General features: G+C 42.3%; 1 protein-coding gene and 1 long non-coding RNA gene across 2 annotated transcripts in view; one reads left to right on the top strand and one right to left on the bottom strand.

Annotated features, from left to right (window-relative positions):
• LOC143942197 (uncharacterized) overlaps positions 1-5,141 on the bottom strand; it is a 29,833-nt gene extending 24,692 nt beyond the window's left edge. The window contains exon 1 of the long non-coding RNA XR_013264730.1: positions 4,488-5,141. This is a non-coding gene — a long non-coding RNA (uncharacterized LOC143942197). The remainder of the gene's footprint in view (positions 1-4,487) is intronic.
• A 4,532-nt stretch (positions 5,142-9,673) lies between these two features.
• Positions 9,674-18,911, top strand: part of EPS8L2 (EPS8 signaling adaptor L2) — a 272,423-nt gene continuing 263,185 nt past the window's right edge. The window contains exon 1 of the mRNA XM_077458781.1: positions 9,674-9,842. The gene's annotated coding sequence lies outside the window, so the exon portion shown is untranslated. The remainder of the gene's footprint in view (positions 9,843-18,911) is intronic.

The raw sequence follows: 18,911 nt of genomic DNA, 5'->3' as shown, positions 1-18,911 counted from the left end.
CTTATTTGGTGGATCTAGAATTACAATTTCTCAACACCTTAGGGTCACCCTGAAATTAGACCTAAGACTATGATAAACAGTTGAATATATTAATTTTCTCAGTCAGCATAAACTGTATCCCTCCTCACGCAATGAGTAATATATTCAGGTAATATGTGCAATGGCATTACAGCCAATAGAGTTTACAGTTTTTTTAGGTTTTTTTTTTTATATTTTAACACTCGCTGCTTAAAATCAGTTAAAATCTGTATTTTTTGCTAGAAAGTTATAAATATATTATAACGTTAAATATATTATTTATATTTTTAACAGAGACCCTAGAAAATAAAATGGTGATTCTTTCAATATTTTATGTCACACTGTATTTGGGCAGCAGTCTTTTCAAATGCAATTTTTTTTGTAAGAAATACACTTTCATGAATAAAAAAAAAAAAAAGAAAAACAGTAAAGTTAGTCAAATGTTTTTGTATAATGTAAAAGATGATGTTACGCTGAGTAAATAGAAACCTAACATGTCATGATTTAAAATTGTGCACACTCGTGGAATGGTGACAAACAATGGTACTTAAAAATCTCCATAGGCAACACTTTCAACATTTCTACAGGTTACTAGTTTAGAGTTACAGAGGAGGCTCAGTGCTAGAATTATTGCTCTCGCTCTGACAATTGCGGAGATACCTCACATGTGTCCTTTGAACACTGTTTACATTTGAGGGTACGACTTAGGTATGCGTATACTTTTTGCGTTTTGGGTACAGAGGAATGGGGCACTTTCAATTATTATTTTTTTTTTTTACACTGTCCCGTTCAAAAAAAAAAAAGATCACTTTTATTGCTGTCACAAGGAATGTAAACATCGCTTGTGACAGTAATAGGCAGTGATAACAGGTACTCTTTATTGAGGGATCTGTGGTCTATAAGACCCCAAATCCTGCACTTAAATGCCAAATTTGGCTATTTTGAATACTGTCATATTTTAAAATTTGGCGCCTTTAAGGCTTTAGTAAACCAGAAGTGATATAATGACACTGCTTCTGGGTTACTAGATCCGAGACCAGATCAAAGCGATTTACTTTGTTTAGGTCTCTGGCCAGCCGCAGGACTTGCCGGCTGGTCACTTAGGCCTCCCGATGGGACGGCAGAGCCCAGGAGAGCCGTGTGAGGGGAGGATGTCCCCTCCCGCTGCTTGTAATAACAGCCAAGCGACTGATTAGCCGCATCAGTTGTTATAAGAAGAAAGTCAACCATTGGCTCTAAAAAATGGTACACCCTTTGAAGCCGAAGGCTGAAAATTTGTGTTAGGTCGGCATGAAGGGGTTAAAGTTGCACTTCTGATGTTCAAAAAGCAATATTTTGTCTATTTATGAAACTATCACAGCAGCTAAATATGTGTCTGTTCAAACGTTAACCTCCCTGGTGGTATGATTATTTCAGATATTTGATGCTCAAAGTGGTACAATTTTTTTGCATAGAAATTTGGTGTTTAATATTGTAGGCCTGTAATTTTTAGGAATAACACACTTAAATCTGTCCAAACAAGAGTCTAGTAGACATCCCAGGTATGATAAAGTTTGAAACACAAAATTATAAATTATAATATCATAAATAACTATAAATAATTATAACAAATAATAATAAAAATTATTCAATAATGTAATCAGATCAAAAGCACTGAAATTTGCTGACTTGCAGAATTGTCGCTATCATTACTTTCAGCGTTTGATGACGAATTTACAGGCAGAAAGAACAGTATTTATAATATAAAACTGCATGCATGGCACTAGAGAAACCACTAGGGACAAAAGGGATGTGAAATTATTTCATACATTAATGTAATCTGCAAGATTACAGTATACTGTATATATAGTTTGTATAGTGTGTACAGCTCTGTGATGAATCGAGCGGAGACGCAGCCGCCACACACTGCGGGGAGACAACTCAGGACCCTGAGGACAAGGTAAGTTGTACCTAGATCCTGCAATGCAACCCCGAATGTGGGTCGGGGGTTACCGTTTTTGGTAATGAAAATCCACCCCGAGCCACACTCGAGAATACCGTCAGGGAGGTTAATAGGATAAATAACATGTTATTTGATTTTTACTCCAAGGGTATATAATGAGTTTGGCAATTGTACAGAAATTCTTGAATAATGCATTAGAATTGAACTAAACTAATTCGATTTTAGTCGACTAAAATGCACTGGAGATTTTAGTCAACTGAAATATGACTGAAACTAAAACAATAAAGATGACTAAAATACATAAAATAAAAAAAAATTGCATTTTATTTAAAAGACTATGACTAAAACTAAATTTAAAAATGTTCTTCAAAATGAATGCTGACAACTACCCTCAACATTGAGTAAACTGAGTACAGTCCTTAAAGTTAGTCTTCTGCTGGTTACGTTGGGGCCCTTGGTACACTTATTGATGATATATATGCATATAGTCCTGCACTCAGTGAGATAGTCTAAGAAATAATGAGTTTCTTAGGGCACAGATATAAAAGGGGCCGGGTAACAAGATAACTTGGTGTTGTAAGCCACGGCCAAACAGGACAAGTGGTGCTTAACGTGATTATAAGACCCCTTTCACACTGGGGTGTTTTGCAGGTGCTATAGCGTTAAAATTAGCGCCTGCAAAAAAGCCATAAAACAGCTGGTCCATTCACTCCAGTGTGAAAGCCCTCGGGCTTTCACACTGGAGCGGTGCGCTGGCAGGCCATCAGAAAAAGTCCTGCCAGCAGCTTCTCTGGTGCGATGAACTCACTGCTCCTCCCCATTGAAATCAATGGGGCAGCGCTGATATATTGCCGGCAAAATGCCAGGGCGGATTTAACCCCTTTTCTGCCGCTAGCGGGGGGCTAAAACCGCTCTTCTAACAGGCGAATAGCACTGCTAAAATGACAGAAAAGCAACGCTAAAAATGGCGCCGCTTTACTGGTGACGCCGATGGCGGCTCGATGTGAAAAGGGTCTTAAGTATTTTTTTTTTTTATTAACAACTCTATCCAAAACGAAAAAAAAACTGCTTACCTTTAGTTATACTTTAACTTGATGCTGCCTGCGTGACATGTGTGTGGCAGAAAAAGAGTGGGATTTAACATACACTCCACACATATGTTTCTGTGCTGAGAGCATGCTCACTGCACACTCCCAGCACAGAGACTGAGCTTTCAAAGACAGCTCTTTGTCCCCACTAACAATCAGTCACAGTGGTTACATGATTGCAGATCTTTCCCTCTCCCAGGTATTCAGAAAATTTTAAAGGAAAGTGGTTAAAGAGTATTTAAGCCTTTCATTGTGGGGAGGCTGCACTGCAGGATTATTATTTTTTTGTGCCCAGAGCTGGGCTTTAACATAATACCAGATGATCCACCATGAAAGTCCTTGCATTTACTGCTATGAGCTGAAAACTGTCTTCCAACTTAGCTCCTGTGTTGTCACCCTTTCACATGTGCCCCCAATGAAGGCTGTGTTGACACATATTGCATAGACTTCATCCACCACTTTCATTATCTGGAAGCTGGTCCAGAGCAATAACTGTGCAGTCTCCATTGAAGTAAGTGCGTGTATGTGGGAAGTGGTTGAAAAGGGCTGGATGAGATTAGCAGAACCGAGTTGAAAAAAAGGTGAAAATAAATGTGTGACAATGCTGCTATTCCATAGATACAGCATGGCAAGTGGTGAACATTGTCACCCTTGGCACTTGGAACTATACTTCACTTGTGGTTTGCAAAAAATAAAAAAATAAAAATGGAGCAGGGATCTTTTCCATACCATTTCAGTAGGAACAGCACTGGTACAGCCTATTCAAATGAATAGGCTGCCATGTCTGTGCAAAATGCGTCTTGCAGAGTCACAGAAGAGTGTTAGGGACAGGATCACAGGTGAAAAGAAGAGACAAAAAGAGTGATATAAGAAAACAAAGCACCACACCACATCTAATGACTGGTGAACTGCAGTATGTTATATTTTTGTTCCTGGGTTTAGATATACTTAGAGTTCATCCAGAGCTAATATGTCTGCTTTGGATAAATACCTGAACATTGATTTGCTTGCTCTTATTGCACTCAAGGACTTGGCAGTGAGTGTCTGCACTTGAGTTCCCAGCTCTATTCACTCCCAGTTTGTATTCCTTTATTGTACATTACAGAAAATGTAAACTTGAATTGTGTTCAAATGACCAGTAACAGACTCTGAGTGTAGATGAGGATACAGTTTAAGACATTTGCACAGGGACTCAGTTCTTGGGTATGCAATGAGAAAACAAAACCTCACATTAAATCCAATACCACCTGACATCCATGTTCACGTCAATGACATATTTGTTTTCTCCATCATCCATATATAAAAATAATAACAGCAATACTAAAATGATAAAATATGTGGACATGCAACATGCTATGAGGAGTTTCCTTATTCATCAGCTTGTATGTTACATCTGTAGCACTGACTCCCGATGGAGTCGCTGGTTTAATTGGGCTTACCGTTACCTTCTTGACCACGTGTGCGCCTAGGGGTTTCCCGAGGTAGATGGCCCAAAGAATTGCAGAAACTGACACTGGATCCACTTTTGGGATATTTATTTGACAACACGTAGACAAAACAGTCTCTCAATGAAGGTTAGAGGGTTGGGTAGGAAGTTCAGGTACTCTTGGAACTGCAAAAGATAGGAAGTCTCTCACTATAGAAATCCAGAGAATTACCGCTCACAACTAGATTCTCACAGCTACCGGATAGACCTCCTCTCACTAGGCCTAGCAGCCAGAGTGTTTAAGTAAAGCAAAGTCTCTGCCACAGACTTGAATGTAACTGAAAGATGTAGATAAATTTAGAGAGCCATCATAATGTACCAGTATCTCGCAGCTGGTCCGGCAATACCGTATGAGTGTAGATTCCCTTGGTGTCTTTCAACTGAGTCTCCAGGTTCCTTCTGAGAAGCCAAAGAATTCAATACACCCAATGTGACACTGCGCAATTCCAAATAAGTTAAAACAACAGATAACCCGCCAAAACAAGGATACAAGGGGGGGGGGGGGTGTTTGGCGGGGCTTGATGGAAAAGAAACTCACAAAATGCAGATAAGAGGAGTGATGTTTCTAGAGTCACTCACTGTCAGTGGAGAGAGGAAGGAGACGGATCGCTGCTGCTCTATAGCCTGTGGGGGTGTTCTGCTCATGGATGCATGCCAATCCGATGGTTTGGGCTCTGAATGAGCGATGTGATGCATGCTGGGAAATGGAGTCCAGCTTGGGGACACAAGATGACGCTAGCCCAGCGTGAAGGGAGGCTCAGAGCGCAACGCTGGAGCCCAACACGTGACGCCGCCGACCTGTGCAGCTGATTCTTACATGAAAAGCTTTGTGCTAGAGGGGGTTGCCATGCTGACTTACAGCTTACATGTTTTGCACGCATGAGCTTTCTCAAAGCCATGGGGGCTGGTCAGGAGGACCACGACCAAGCAGACAGAAAGATCTTCTGGACCGGAACCCAGAAGCACATGATGTCAGTACCTTAACCACTTACAGACTGGACCATTTTGCTGGTCAAAGACCAGACCACTTTTTGCAATTCGGCACTGCGTCGCTTTAACTGACAATTGCGCGGTCGTGCGACGTGGCTCGCAAACAAAATTGACGTCCTTTTTTTCCCACAAATAGAGCTTTATTTTGGTGGTATTTGATCACCTCTGCGGTTTTTATTTTTTGCGCTATAAACAAAAATAGAACAACAATTTTGAAAAAAACGCATTATTTTTTACTTTTTGTTATAATAAATATCCCCCAAAAATATATAAAAAAACATTTTTTTCCCTTAGTTTAGGCCGATACGTATTCTTCTACATATTTTTGGTAAAAAAAATCACAATAAGTGATTATTGATTGGTTTGCGCAAAAGTTATAGCGTTTACAAAATAGGGATAGTTTTATGGCATTTTTATTAATCATTTTTTATTTATTTTTTTACTAGTAATGGCGGCGATCAGCAATTTTTATTGTAACTGCGACATTGTGGCGGACACATCGGACATTTTTGACACATTTTTGGGACCATTGTCATTTATACAATAATCACTGCTATATAAATGCAGTGATTCCTGTGTAAATGACACTGGCAGTGAAGGGGTTAACCAGTGGGTGGCAGTGTAGGGGTTAAGTGTTCCTAGGTGTGTGTTACTAACTGTGGGGGGGTTGGGCTTTCGGGACATGTCCCTGTGTATCTATGGACAAACACAGCCCAGCTTAGGAGCATGCTCATATGGGTGTCCCCATAGCAGTGGACAGCGTCAGTGGGGGACCTCAGAAAAGGAGGTGAGGGGATGCTCTGTGCAATATTATTTTAGTAATCATAAAAAAAATGAATATCACTTTAAATGCCTTTGGGTGCATGCACAATAATCTCATGGGCTGTAGCTCCCAGCAAGTAAATAAAAAAGTTCCTTTGGCCCCATCAGTTCAGCAGCAGAGGCCTGGGACTATTTACAAATTTTTTACATTTATGTTGCACAACTTCTCATATAATAACAAAATAAAAATAATATGTACATATAATAGATGACACTACAAAAGTGTCCCGCGAACAAAGTCTTATTTACAATAAAAAATCCGTGCTCATCGATGTGCAGAATTGCTACAATAAAGTGCCAGTAAGGCCGCGTACACACGGGCGGACTGTATGGCCTACTTAGTCCGTCGAAACACATTTCAGCGGACAGTCCGCTCGTGTGTGGGCTTCAGCGGACTTTTTCAGCGTGCAGTCTGGCGTACTAAGTATTTCGGATTTTCCGTAATTCTGTCCATCATACTTTGGTTTCAGCGGACAATCCGCTCGTCAGTAGGCTAGTTCGACGGACTAAGAATGGCGCATGCTCAGAAAGGATTTACACGGCGGAAGGGTGCATTGCTGTGTATTGGACTTCCTATTTCTAGTCCCGTCGTACGTGCTGTACACGTCATCGCGCAAGCTTTCGACGGACTGTTTGTGCATCCGTGTGTGGTCAAGTCCATTCATTCGAAAGTATGACGGACTGTCCGTCGGATTGTATGACGGACTAAGTAGGCCATACAGTCCGCTCGTGTGTACGCGGCCTAAGACCTCTTGCACACTGCAGCTTGAAAAAGCTCAGTACAGCTTTTTTTTTTTTTTTACTGAGTTGAGATACAGCCCATTATTTGTAACGTGCCCTATGACCACAGGCGCATAACCAAGTGCTGTGCATTCTTCAGTAAAAAAAAAAGAAAAAATCAGCTTTTTTGGTCAGTAACTTACACCTCATGCATGCAAATGTGCACAAATGTGCGCAAATGGTTGTTTACATATGGTGCAGAATGAGAACGCGAGAATAAGTGTTTGTGCATTTGCACGCATGCGCGCGTAATTGCACAAATGCATATATGCGAAAATGCATGTAAATACGTACAAATACATACAAAAAAAAGCGTCTAAAGTAGTATTATGTGTAAGAGGCCTAATTCTTCAATGAAACTGTGAATCAACAGTGCTAACACAGTCCCACACCTACTGGTGAAATTAAAGTGCTTATTAACCACTCCACAGGTGTCACCTCAATGCTCACAGAACTCTCACCTTCATGTATAAATCTATGCACCAAATTAATATTAACCAGTTGGTTATCAGGTCTCTGTTTCACTTATGCCACGTACACACGAACGGAATTCTCGTCAGAAAAAACTCTGATGGTTTTCCCGACGGAATTCGGCTCAAGCTGTCTTGCCTACACACGGTCACATCAAATTCCGATCATTTATAACGCGGTGACGTACAACACGTACGACGTGACTAGAAAAGGGAAGTTCAATAGCCAGTAGCCAATAGCTTCTGTCTCGTAGTTGAATCTGAGCATGCGTGATTTTTGGCGTGTCGGAATTGCATACACACGATTGGAATTACCGATAGAAAGTTTTTCCGTCTGGAAAATTGATAACATGCTATCAATTTTTGGCAAAATTCGGACAGCTAAATTCCGATGGAGCATACACACGGTCGCATTTTCCGATGAAAAGCTCTCATCTGTCTTTTTCTGGCCGGAAATCCGATCGTATGTATGCGGCATTAGGGTCCTCCAGATGTCTTCATAAGTGTTTCTGATATGCTGGGGTTCTGGTCTCGTTAAGGCTCCGAATACCTTGTATACTCACAAACATGTCAGGAAACAAACATATGGAGAATGCCTTCCATAGTGTAATATTTAAATATATAGACTTTTATTAAAGTTAAAATTGTACTTACATATAAAAAAACTTTAAAACCACCAATGTGTTATACAAAAGAACCCTGAAACGCACCCTCTTATGTCACTTCCGATCCGCGACTCGGAAGTGAAGCCTTGGAGACCCTCTACGTGTTACGTCATGCCCACATGACTTCTTCAGGGGACTTCATGGGACAGACTTCACGTGACTTCAGGGGACAGCAACCATTCACGCTTCTGTTTTTGGTTTGGTCATTTACCACTGTATTATTTATAAGTATTGATTTAACTTATACGCAAAGGGAGCTCAGGAGTTTACACACTTTTTGTTTAGTTTATATGACATGTTAATTATTTTTATTTTTACATTTTGGTTTACAATCGATTTACTTGTCAGGAGCCACGGCATGAAGAATTACTTTGCCTGACTCATCCCTATCCAAGGTATGTCAGACAGTATAGGGCACCATGATTTCTAATGGCTGTATATAATCAGTCACGGGTGCAAAATGTCAGAATACAATTGAGATTCCTCCATCCATGTTGTATAGTGTGGACGGGGAATCAATAGAGATTTCACGTTCATCTAGAGAGAAGTTTAATGCCGCATACACACGATCTAATTGCCTGGCGGACTTAATCCGCCGGACCGCATTACGCTGGACAATTTGATCATGTGTGGGCTCCAGCTGACTTTTTCATCGTAAAGTCCAGCGGACTTAGAAAGTAGTTTTGACTCAAAATTTGTCCGCTTTCAGCGGACAATCCATTTGTCAGTGTGCTAGTCCAGCGGACTAGAATGATGCATGCTCTGAAGCAAGTACGAGAAGGAAGCTATGGGCTACTGGCTATTGAACTTCCTTTTTCTAGTCCCGTCGTACGTGCTGTACGTCATCACGTTAGAAATTGTCGGACTTTCGGAGTGTCCGTGTGTGGCCAAGTCCGTTCATTACAAAGTCTGGCGGATTGTTTGCTGGACTAAGTTGGCCGGAAACTTTGATTGTGTGTACGCGGCATTACAGTGTATGTCCAGCTTATCTAAGACTATAAAGAAAGTTTTGACTGGAATTATTCTGGAATTATTCTTTTACAGCCAAATCTACGGTCAACAAAGAAATAAAAATAAAGATACTGCATGAAAGTGTAAAACGTGGAAAATTATAAAGCTGGTTATTACATTGCGACAGCTAATCGCCATCATCATTGTCATGCAAGCTTGCCATGTCATTAGCAAAATGCATGGGATTCTTAATATATTAGGTTATGTATCTTTGTAAACCTGGGACTTGCTATTGGTTTAATACACAGCAAAGTGGAAAATAAACAGCGGTATGCACACATACATTCTCTCCTGTCTAGTCACAGCGTACAGGGTTGGAGCTGTCCTGCAGGTGTCCCCTCCCAGTATCACTAGACCTGTCCTTCTGGTTTAACTCCACCTCTGTTTGTTCACAGTGAAACATTCACCTGCTGTCAGAGCACTACAGAAAGCAGTTTAGTGGCATCCAGGCAAAGTGACATCCAAGGGGGAGCCCCAACACAGCAAGTCCTTTCTTTTATTGCGTCCTCTGGAATTACTAGGAGATTGGATTAAAGGCACACGGTGCAAAACTACGTGCAAGTTAAAACGGTGAGTACCTGTTGGCCTGTTAAACATCTACTAAGCTGAATGCGACTCTACATACTAATGAAAGGGGCTAACAATGGGCACATTGATTGAATAGAGGAAACCGATGAAAGCAAACGATTGAATTAATGATGTTGTTAAATAATAATTACACTGTAGTAAAAAGTTACGTTTTAAAAAATGTTAACTATAAATGATTAGGATATATATGAAGAAATAATATGTGTGCACTTTTCAGATATTAAAAAAATGAATTGATGGTACAGATATGTAAAAAAACAAAAAAAAAAAAACAGTATTGTGTTAATAAAACCAAAGGGCAAACAGCAACCTAGGAAAACACTAATCATGATCACAGATAGTGATGTGATCAAGGCTAGTGGAAAGCACCAGCAATGTACCTGAGTTGTAAAGAACTGATATATGTAGAATAGGGGGGAAGAGCCGGTGACTTCCTCTCTCTCTGTACCTTCGTGGGCCCCTTGGCAAGGCACCATGTAATATGAGAGAGGGTCTGGCACTACCCCAAGCTTCTTCTTGTTGTGTTCATTACTGGAAGCTTTGGCAAGTGGCTCATTGAAGTGAGAGTAAATTCTGGCATTAATGATAGTCTTGTTTAAAGTGCTTCATCGAGTAGGCATTCCTCGTCCTGTAAACTTGGCACAGTCTGTGGGGATGAAACGATTCTAATTTATTTATTACTTGCAATGGTGTGCTGCAACCCACGGCAACTAGGTCCACTGAAAGTCAGCTTCTGATTGGCTGCAGCTTCTGATTAAATACATTCACCGACCTGTATAGGGCATGTCGAGAAAAAATATATATGTATATCCACACACATCATAGCTGAACAACATTCAGTTAAATATTAACTCTCATTTGGAATACAAATTAGGGTTTTCTGTACAGAGTCTTGCAAAATAACCGAATTACTATAAATGCTCAAAACTGATGTTAACTAAGCAGATAGTATGGCTGGAAGAGATTGCAATAGAGAGATAATGATTTTAGTAGAATGGTACAGCGAGATTTATACACCTAGTGCAATAAAGCCATAAACTGCATCCTTTACAAGTATATGAGAGAATTTGCTGATTGGCTGGTACTGTGAAGATGCCTTTCAATGTGGCTGTGACATAAAAGCTAAACCATAAATAAAAGATGTAAAGATAAACTGATTGTTCAACTATGTGTAGAAGGTAAAAATTTAGACTGATTAAAAAAAGATTCTAAAATGATTTGAGGAACAATGTTATTGTTTAGAAGCCGATAGAAAACTTTTTCTATACTGCTATGCTATCTTCATATTTTATTAATATGACACAAATTTGTAATAGGATAACTAATGAGTGTCTTTGGATGGCTGTCATGGGTTAAATAATCCAGTCCCTGTTCATAGATATGCTCCCTGAAAACTGGAAGGCGGGTAGTATCATTAATTAATCATCTCACACCTTTAATATATGGATTCATGCAACTTCCCATAGTGGTGTTCCTCTTTACGTAGCTGAACCTTTATTGCACATTTTAAAGGTATGCTGACATTTAAAGTCATTCATGACAAGAAATGAGACTGCTCAGACTGTGGCTTAACTCATACGCTCTGTTAGTTCTAGCTGGATTTGCCTAGTGTGTGTAGGCAAGATTAATGGTGAAAGCAGCCAGGTTGTGGTGAGAACCAGTGTTGTATATTATAAGGATAATGAACTGAAGAACAGTTTCCTTAACCAATCCTCGTGCTACAATTGTCTTTCTCAAACTTTGTTTTAGCATGGAGTAACCCTTAAAATAGTTTTTAGATGTCAGGGAACCCATCCACTAAAATTATTTAATCTACAGCTTATGGCATATTAGCCTTAACACTGGTGGGTCAGTGAAGGCAGGAGATCAGTCTGCCACTGCTCTCTTTCTAAGGAACGCTTAGTAACCTTTGGAGGAACCTCAGTTGAGAAAGGCTGTGCTAGAGTAGAAACAGTTTTTGTAGACCCATACTCTGCAATCCAATTTTGCAAGCAGATAGTGCCCTGAACCTGGCCCAACCCAGAGCATGCCCCTGAAACTCTAGTAAAACCTTCTTCTACCAGTGCCATGAAACAGGAGACTACCAAGTTACATAGAAATCTTTATGTCACGGCAAGCAAAGCAAGTTACCAAGAGACTGTAGAATAATAGGAAGACTACCATATTGCGGTAAGGCTGTGGAGGTATACTCAAACTGCCATGTAGGCATAGAAGCTTGTATTTTGGTAGCTGGTTCTGAGTGGAATGACATGTAACATGCTTTCTTAGCACTAGGCCATTTGACTTGTGATGGCACATGAAGGGTAGGAATTTGAGTATATCCTGTAAACACTGCTCCTTATCGACCAGTAAGGTTCTATACACACCATTAAATAAGTATATCATAACAGACGTGGCTTGATAAAACACAGCTTTGTCCAATGTTGGGTTCGATTTACTAAAAGCAAATAGGCTGTTCACTTTGCAAGGGAAGTTGCACTTTGCAAAATAATTTGCGCCAGAAGTTAGTGAATGAGGTGAGGCCCTGCTAATTCCATCATCCAATCCTGTGCAAACAAAATGCTGTTTTTTTTTCCTTGAACATGATTAGGTACTCTTTGCAAAGTTGAACTTCACCACATTCACTAAGCTCTGGACAAAATTCCCTTGCAAAGTGCAACATCCCTTGTAAAGAGAATAGCCTGTTGCCCTTAGTAAATCAACCCTAGTATGTTCTTTATGTGCTGACACAAGTCAAGACAGGCAGAATATACAGCTCCATGGTGAACTGGGCTTATCATGTGTACACAAATCTATATGACAAGCTTAGTCAAACATGCGACCAAACAGTAGCCATCCTGCCCACGCTGACCTGTGTCCTTACATGAATGATGCAAAGAGCATTTTGCTACGCGTATTATATCAGTTCTTTACACTTGCCCACTATACCAAGATGACATAGTCATTATCAGAAATTCTGTTTGCAGTATGGGGGATTTTAGAGAATATTTGATTGGATGCTGTGATGCAACATGGACTTCTTGGTTTTCCCTAGACATATTTTCAGATTCAGGTTCAGAATCAGAATACTTTATTAACCCCAAAGGGAAATTACTATGTTATGTATATTACTCTCTCACTCTCTCTCTCTCTCTCTCTCTCTCTCTCTCTCTCTCTCTCTCTCTCTCTCTCTCTCTCTCTATATATATATATATATATATATATATATATATATATACAGGGGTGGACTGACAACTCATGGGGCCCCCGGGCAATAGGCGATTATGGGGCCCCAGGCAATCCGAGATTATGGGGCCACACAGTATACACACACAGTATACAATCATACAGTATACACATACATGTATACACAGTATACACAGACATGTTTCTATTGGCTGAGAAGGTACTGGGAAGTTGGGGCAGCTATAATCTCAGGATTTTTAGACCAAAAGGATGTCGGTAAGGGGCATTTCAGAGACAGATGTAAAAAAAACACAGATTTTTACATACTGTCCCTGGTTTTACTGAGGCTGGCAACCCTGATGGGGCCCCCTAGTGGCTCGGGGCCCTCGGGCAGTTTGCTCATTACAAATTAGATTTGCTTCCTGCTTAGGCCGGCCGAGATTCTAACCATGCATAGCCTGCCTACATATGTAGCACATTCATTGTACTTTACTGTTTCTCACTCTCAGTGCAGGCCTATCATTTTGTTCAGACTGACAAAAATTAGCTTGAGGCACCTAATTATTAATTAGTGGGGCAGCATTTTCATTGCCATACTGTTGCCTTTCAAAAAAATGTTTTGTTTTCGAAGCAAGTAAAGCCCAATGAATGGGAAAAAATTAAGCATAGGAGTACACCAGACAGCTTTCTCTAGAGAACACTTTTAGGCCTCTTGCACACTGAAGCTTAAAAACGCTCAGTATATCTTTTTTTTTTTTACTGAGCTAAAATACACCCCATTAATTGTAATGTGCCTATGCACACAGGCACGTAGCATTCTTCAGTAAAAAAAAAAAAAAATAGAAAAAGCTGCTTTTTTTGGTCAGTAATTTACGCTTTATGTGTGCAAATGCGCACTATTCTGCACAAATGCCCCATTTATATGTGCTGAACAAGAACGCGATAATAAGTTTGTGTGCATGTGTGCGAAAATGTGTGAAAATACACAAAACAAATTCATCTGAAAAATTAGATGCTCAAACAGGAGAATCGTGTGTAAGAGGCCTTAAAGCTGAAGTTTAGTTAGAAACAAATTGTGGGGTACAGCTTCAGTCACACAAGTTGCCTCTAATGAAGTGTATCCCATGAACAGCCGACTGCTGTTTACTATAGAAATGTTCCCTCCAGTTATCGGAGGCATAGCACCTTTCCTCCTCATTTGTCCCTCATTTTGGTCTGATTTGTATAGTTGTATATAAAATGCACTATTTATCTTTCAAAAAGTGTTTTCCAGTGCTAATCCTTTTTTGTAAATTTCAAAAGCCAGTATATAGGAATAGTAGAGGTAAAAAAAGCAATTTTTTTTGTTGTATCATTTTCCTTTAAGGGGGCGTGGCAGGGTGTGTGTCCTATGCCTGCATACTTTCACTTGTTCCCATCTCAGAAAGTTGGGAGGTATGCAGAGGTCCTCTTCCCAGTACAGAACCTCATGCCATGCTGGGTTAAATACCTTGGGTCTAACATTGAAAAAGTCCTGATGGCTGCCCTCCCCTTTCTGGTCTCTCCTCCATTCACAAAACTCATTGCATTGTTTTCATAAAACGGAACGTGTTCTCTAAATGCAGGAGATGAGCTTGTCATCCATCCACCTCTTCTCTGTTCAAAGAATGTGTTGAATTCTGCAAGAACAATACAAGGAGTGCTGTGAGTGGAGGAGAGAACTGGAAGGGTGGGTAGCTGTCGGGACTCCAAATCAGAGACAGTTGGGAGCTATAAAAATGATATATAATACAGGTGCAGTATGGAGCAAACAATGACGCGTCCTGTAGACATTATAATTCAGCTTCTGGCTATTTGATCTTATCTCAGCGGTCCTTCAATGCTATAGATATTTTCATTTGATTTTATCTAAAAAGAAGCTACATGGAAACAAAAGGCAGAATTTAAAATACAGTTATGAAAATATGGCATACAGTAAAGTAAAAATATCAAAGGTCATGTCTAATTAAAAAATATAACAATATTATAATTACAATAATTACTATAATAACTCAAAAAGTGTAGTTGCTTAAATTACAGCATAGGTCCTCTGTATCGGGATAATACATCGCTTCCTGTGACTGTCAAATTGACCTGACACTTAGCTGTGACCTTTTGACAGCCTCGATGCAGCTCTGACAGATAATAATCTAGTGAATGAACTAGTTCTAGTCCCTGCTGCCAAATATAAGAAAAGCTTCTACAGTGAAGAGGAATAACTTATGTAACCCAGGGTCATGACTTAAAGAGGGATTCCGCCCAAAAAAAAAATATTAACAGCCAGCAGCTATAAATACTACAGCTGCTGACTTTTAATAAATGGACACTCACCTGTCCTGGGTTCCAGCGATGCCGGCAGCCGAGGCCGATCGACCGCTCGGGCCTCGGCTGCTGCCGCCGCCATTCGAGGTGAGGGAATCAGGAAGTAAAGCGAATCGGCTTCACTTCCCGGTTCCCTACTGCGCATGCGCGAGCCGCGCCGCGCAATAGGAGATCTCTGCGCTGTCACTGGGACCCGTGTGTGTCCCAGCAGACAGCGCGGCAGGGCAGGAAATGGCGTAGACTCCCGTGGGAGTCTATGCCCGGAAGTGGGTGAAAATACCTGTCTTTGACAGGTATCTCCACCCCCCTCCCCCCTGAAAGGTGTCAATTGTGACACCGGAGGGGGGGGGGGTTCCGATCAGCGGAGGTTCCACTTTAGGGTGGAATCCCACTTTAATATGGATGGTCTGATCACAAGTCTGAACATTAGACCAAAGTTATTGTTGTCATCTTAATATTGTGTAGGTTTAGGTAGCTTAAAGTATAACTAAAGGCAATTTTTTTTGTCTGTGTCCTGTTTACCATTATCATGGGAAGTGAAAATAAAAGAAAATCCCAATTATTTGGGTTGTCTCCAGAAAAGTAATAGAGGGGAAATCTTGAAATAGGGACCCCAAGGAATTCCCTTCATTTTCAGGGATTTCCTCTCACTTCCTGTTTAGCTATGGGACAGGAATCAAAGGGAAATCTCCACAATGAGACACAGATGGCAAAAAATAAAACTGACAGGGGCCAAGTTTTGATTTATTTATGGGCAGGCTGGTTGTACTGAAGTCTATCCATCAATCAACTTCAGTACAACAAGTCTGTCAGATTTTTTGCATGTGATTGCTCCTGACAGCTATAGCTTCCAGCAGTAATCATCGTGTTCTGCCGGCATGGAAGGCTCCCAAATGCAGAACACAGTATAGCTGCAGGAGGGATTCCCCCATCAACACTGAAAGAAAAATCAAGCAATTTTCTTTCCTGCAACATGCTATGGCTTACCTTAGTGAGAAAAGTGAAAGGCACTCTTTTTATTTCTTCTTTTTGTAGTTTTTCTTTTTTCTTTTGTTGTTGTTTATTTGTTATAAAAAGAATTTCAAAAATAAAATCTGAATCAAGAGTGTAAAGCCTGCGTGTGTAATAAACAAATTATTATACAGGATTTATATAGCGCCAACAGTTTGCGCATCGCTTTACAAATATTCCTACGTACATATATCATTGTAAATTATATAATTCAAATATCTATATGAAGCTGGTGTCTATGACATCTTTATCTATTATATAAAATGATAATTGAAAAAACAATATATTCCCTTTAAAGAGGAAGTAAACCCTGATGTGTTTACTTCCTCTTTCATTCCCTGCAAAGGCAAAGCATAATGGACTACTATGCATCGCATAGTAGCCCATTATGTGTCACTTACCTGACACAGGAGCCAGCGAAGTCGCCACTGTCCCCTGTAGTCCGCCGCATCCATCTTGTTGGTGGGGTCTCGCAGCTCCGCCGCTGTCATTCGGCGAAGCCGCGATTACGTCACTCCCGCGCATGCGCACGGGAGCCGACACGTGCGGCAGCTCCGTCGCTGAGAATGCCGCGCTCAGTGCGCCTGCGCGCCGCTGTCTACGGCGCATGTGCCGTAGACAGCGGTGCCCGTTTTCGGGAAAATATCTCCTAAACCATATAGGTTTAGGAGATATTGCTTGGACCTACAGGTAAGCCTTAATCTTCTTACCTGTAGGTCAAAGTGGTCTGTAAGGCCGCGTACACACGGGCGGACTGTTCGCCCAACTTTGTTTGTCAAACAGTTTCGGCAAACAGTCCGCTCAAAATTAGCATGGACGGACATGGCCACACACGGCACTTTTTGAGCGGACTGTTTCAGCGAACTGTTTGACAAACAGTTCGCTCAACTTTTGAAATGAACGGACTCGCCCACGTAAGGCGGAGGCAAATCCGCCCATTTCGAGCGCGTGTGAAGGTAGGCGGGGCCCGCGAAGGAGACGTCGCGGGCTCCGCCGCCTGGAATGAACTTAAAGGGGAACCCCAACGCCGAAAAAAATCGGCGTGGGGTCCCCCCAAAAGTCCACAACAGACCCTTGTCCGAGCACGCTACCCGGCCGGCCAGGAAAGGGGGGCGAGCGAGCGCGCCCCCCCTCCTGAGCCGTACCAGGGCGCGTGCCCTCAACATGGGGGGGTGCCTTGGGGAAGGGGGGGCCGCGCGGCCCCCCCACCCCAAAGCACCTTGTCCCCATGTTGATGAGGACAAGGGCCTCTTCCCGACAACCCTGGCCGTTGGTTGTCGGGGTCTGCGGGCGGGGGGCTTATCGGAATCCGGGAGCCCCCTTTAAGAAGGGGGCCCCCGGATACCGGCCCCCCACCCTATGTGAATGAGTATGGGGTACAATGTACCCCTACCCATTCACCTGTGAAATAAAGTACAAAAAAAAACACAACACAGAGAAAAAATATTTTATTGCACAGCTCCGGGGGTCTTCCGTCTTCGGGGGTCTTCTCGCCGGACTCCTCCGCTATCTTCGTGTAGCTCTTTTACTAGCGGAGGAGCCCGGCTTTCCTCCTCCCCGCCGCCGGCCTCTTCTCCCGACTTCGGGGGTCTTGTCCCCCTCTTCGGTTCTTCTGCCGGGCCACCGCGCCTTCTTATAGCTCTTTTACAGGCGGTGGCCCGGTCTTCTGTCGCCGCTGCCTTCCGTTCTTCTGTCGCCGCCTTCGGTTCTTCTGCCGGGCCACCGCGCCTTCTTGTAGCTCTTTTACAGGCGGTGGCCCGGTCTTCTGTCGCCGCTGTCGCTGTCGCCGTCGCCGCCTTCCGTTCTTCTTCTTCTTCTTGTTCTTCTTCTTCTTCCCCAGGAGATGTTGACACGTCGCTCTCTCCGGCCGGAATGCCAGAGCCGCGCTGTGCGGTCACTTATATAGTGACAATGGGGCGGTGTCACATGGTATATGTCACATGGGTTGGTCACATGGTGACCCCGCCCCCTTACGATGTCATAGTCCCCATGTGACATCAACCCATGTGACCAACCCATGTGACATATACCATGTGACACCGCCCCATTGTCACTATATAAGTGACCGCACAGCGCGGCTCTGGCATTCCGGCCGGAGAGAGCGACGTGTCAACATCTCCTGGGGAAGAAGAAGAAGAACAAGAAGAAGAACAAGAACGGAAGGCGGCGACGGTGACAGCGACAGCGGCGACAGAAGACCGGGCCATCGCCTGTAAAAGAGCTACAAGAAGGCGCGGTGGCCCGGCAGAAGAACCGAAGGCGGCGACAGAAGAACGGAAGGCAGCGGCGACAGAAGACCGGCCCACCGCCTGTAAAAGAGCTACAAGAAGGCGCGGTGGCCCGGCAGAAGAACCGAAGAGGGGGACAAGACCCCCGAAGTCGGGAGAAGAGGCCGGCGGCGGGGAGGAAGAAAGCCGGGCTCCTCCGCTAGTAAAAGAGCTACACGAAGATAGCGGAGGAGTCCGGCGAGAAGACCCCCGAAGACGGAAGACCCCCGGAGCTGTGCAATAAAATATTTTTTCTCTGTGTTGTGTT

The sequence above is a fragment of the Lithobates pipiens genome, unplaced genomic scaffold, assembly GCF_037356315.1.
Source record: "Lithobates pipiens isolate NorthernLeopardFrog02 unplaced genomic scaffold, aLitPip1_a1.2 Scaffold_10, whole genome shotgun sequence".
Classification (NCBI taxonomy): Eukaryota; Metazoa; Chordata; class Amphibia; order Anura; family Ranidae; genus Lithobates; species Lithobates pipiens.
Note: the sequence above shows the minus strand (reverse complement) of the source record. Positions and strands in the feature narration are given on the sequence as shown.